The sequence below is a fragment of the Heptranchias perlo genome, unplaced genomic scaffold (genome assembly GCF_035084215.1).
Source record: "Heptranchias perlo isolate sHepPer1 unplaced genomic scaffold, sHepPer1.hap1 HAP1_SCAFFOLD_44, whole genome shotgun sequence".
In the NCBI taxonomy this organism is placed as follows: Eukaryota; Metazoa; Chordata; class Chondrichthyes; order Hexanchiformes; family Hexanchidae; genus Heptranchias; species Heptranchias perlo.
In genome coordinates, this window is record NW_027139453.1 from 9,709,659 (window position 1) to 9,713,033 (window position 3,375).

General features: G+C 47.5%; 1 non-coding gene across 1 annotated transcript; it reads left to right on the plus strand.

Moving 5' to 3' along the window:
- Positions 1 to 210: 210 nt before the first annotated feature.
- trnal-cag (transfer RNA leucine (anticodon CAG)) lies at positions 211 to 293 on the plus strand. Its single transcript has one exon. It is a non-coding gene; the product is annotated as a tRNA-Leu (tRNA).
- The last annotated feature ends 3,082 nt before the right edge of the window (positions 294 to 3,375 follow it).

The window sequence follows — 3,375 nt, forward strand, 5'->3', positions numbered from 1 at the left end:
GTCTCAGTCCGCGCGTTACTGCCCCTCCCCAGGAAAAAAATATATCACGGCGCGACCAAACCTCCCCATACACCGAGATCAGTCACAGGAAAATCCAGGAAGCTTGCACCCTGGTCACTCGGTCTCCCACCAAGATTAACCGAGAAACAGAGTGAAAATGTCATTGGCCCACTGCGCGAAAACCAGTATCAGCAACACAGATCTTTCGGAGTCAGAATGGCCGAGCGGTCCAAGGCGCTGCGTTCAGGTCGCAGTCTCTCCTCGAGGCGTGGGTTCGAATCCCACTTCTGACATTTAGTCCTTCACAAGCACGAAACTGTTGTGTGGGCTGGAGTTGATTTTTACGAGGGGTTTTGATAGAGTTGTGAAGAAGAAATTGTTTCCACTGGCAGGAAGGTCGGTAACCAGAGGAAACAGATTAAAGATAATTGGCGAAAGAACCAGAGAGGGGAGGTGAGGAGAAATTCCGTTTCCGCAGCGAGCTGTTCTGATCTGGAATGCACTGCACGAAAGGGTGGAGGAAGCAGATTCAATTGTGACTTTCAAAAAGGGAATTGGATAAATACTTGAAGGGCAAAAACTTGCAGGGCGATTGTGAATGAGCAGGGGAGTGGGGCCAATTGGAGAGCCGACATCGCCATGATGAGCTGAATGGCCTTCACCTGTGCTGAAAGATTCAACGAACGGTGAGGTGTAAAACTCCCTGCTACCAGAAGATGGCACCCTTGCCTAAAACATTCCCGCTCACCCCAGAGGACTGTTGGAATCATAGATTCATAGAATGGTTACAGCGCGGAAGGAAACTAGTCGGCCGGTCGAGTCCACTCACTGTGTAAATAAGTTTTTCTCATGTCGTCTTTATTTTTTTTGACAATCACCTTCAATCTATGTCCCCTGGTTCATGGCCGCGCCAGTCGGAAGTTAACCTCTATCTACTCTGTTCAGACTCTTCATGATTTTGAACACCTCTATCAAATCTCCTCTCAACATTCTCTGCTCTAAGGAGAACAACCCCAGTTTCTCCAGTCTATGCACGCATCCGAATGCCTCTTCCCTGTAATCACTCTAGCAAATCTCTTCTGTACCCTCTCTAAGGCCGTCACATCTTTCCTAAAGTGCGATGCCCAGAACTGAAGACAATCCTCCAGTTGTGGCCGAACCAGTGTTTTATAAAGATTCATCGTATCCTCCTTGCTTTTGAACTCTATGCTTCTATTTATAAAGCGCAGGATCCTGTTTGCTTTCTTAACCGATTTCTCAACCTGCCCTGCCATCTTCAACGATCTGTGCACATACACCCCCAGATCTCACTGTTCGGTGAAATGCATCCAAGTTTGACCGTCCACATTTAATAATAACTTTGGTAACATCAGTGATTCACTTAATATTGAACTTTCCTGTCTCCCTCCACCCACCCGCTGCAGGTACTGACTGTCGCTGAGGGACGGCCTCCACAAAGATAGGACGCCTTCTTGGCCATTCACCCCAAGGTCCTTATCTTGTGTGTCAGAAAGGAGACTCGGTGTTAGCACCTACCGCACCTTCCACCAGGGGGCATTGCTGACCAGGAGTGATCGAGTGAGAGAGGGCGAGAGAGGGGGAGAGAGAAAGACAGATGGAGGGAGAGAGACAGAGACAGAGCGAAAGAGAGAGAGAGACGGAGAGAGAGACAGAGAGAGAGAGAAAGAGAGAGACGGAAAGAGAAAACCCGACAGAGAGACAGAAAGTGGGATAGAGACAGAGAGAGAAAGAGAGAGAGAGATAATGAGAGACAGAGAGGGGGTGAGAGAGGCAGATTGAGAGTGAGGAAGACACAGAAAGGGAAAGACAAACACACACGCACACACGGTGTCAGAGAGACAGAGATAGAGGCAGAGATAGAGATAGATTGGGAGACAGAAACAGAGAGGGAGAGGGAGAGATACAGATAGAGTGACAGATAGACAGACAGTGAGAGAGAGGGCGTAGAGGGAGAGAACGAGAGAGGAAAGACAGAGAGAGAGAGAGAAGGGCACACACGCAGAGAGTGACAGAGACAGATGGTGAGAATGAGAGTGAGAGAGATGGGGAGACAGAGATGGAGAGAGAGAGAGAGAGAGAGAGAGAGAGAGTCTTAAAGAGGGACAGAGACATAGAGACAGACAGAGTTAGAGGACATAGAGAGAGACGGGGTGAGAGACAGAGAGAGAGATAAGGAGTTGTACAAAGATATTGAGAAAGGGTGAGGCAGAGAGATAGAGAGAGACAGAGAGAGGCAGAAAGGGACAGAGAGAGAGGAAACAAATCTGCAATGATGAACAAAAACAAAGAGAGAGAGAGTGAGAGAAAGGCAGATAGAGAGACAGCGAGCGAGAGATAGAGAGAGAGTGAAATAGATAGCGAGAGATAACGAGAAATGGGGCGAGAGACAGAGTAGAGAGTGGGAAGAGGGGGAGTCAGTGTGAGAGAGAAAGACAAGAGGAGAGACCGAGAGAGAGAGAGAGACAGAGAGAACCACATAGGGAACGGTATAGAGAGACGGAGGAAGAGTGTGTGGGAAAGAAAAATTGAGACAAAGAGACATAATGAGCGAGTAACATAGAAACATAGAAAATAGGATCAAGGGTAGGCCATTCGGCCCTTCGGGCTTGCGCCGCCATTCAAAATGATCATGGCTGATCAATTAATTCAGTGCCATGTTCCAGCTTTTTCCACATATCCCTTGATCCATTTAGCATATATTTAATGAATTGGCCTCCACTACCTCCTGTGGTAGAGAATTCCACAGGTTCACCATCGACTGAGTGAAGAAATTTCTCCTCATCTCGGTTCGAAATGGCATACTCCATATCCTGAGACTGTGACCCCTGGTTCAGGACTCCCCAGCCATCGGGATCATTCTCCCTGCATCTAGTCTGTCTGGTAATGTTAGAATTTTATATGTTTCGATGAGATCACCTCTCATTCTTCTAAACTCGAGTGAATATAGGCTTATTCCACCCTATCTCTCACGCGTCAATCCTGCCATTCCAGGAATCAGTCTGGTAAACCTTCGTTGCACTTCCTCCATGGTAAGGACATCCTTCCTCAGGTAAGGAGACCAAAACTGCACACAATACTCCAGATGTGGTCTCACCAAGTCCCTGTATAACTGCAGTATGACATCACTGGTCCTGTATTCAAATCCTCTTGCAATGAAGGCCGACATACTATTTGACTTCCTAACTGCTCGCTGCACCTGAATGCTGGCTTTCAGCGAATCGTGTACAAGGATACCCAGGTCTCATTGCACCACCCCTTTTACTAATCTATCACCATTCAGGTAATAATCTGCTTTTCTGTTTTTACAACCAATGTGGGTAACCTCACATTAATCCACGTTATACTGCATCTGCC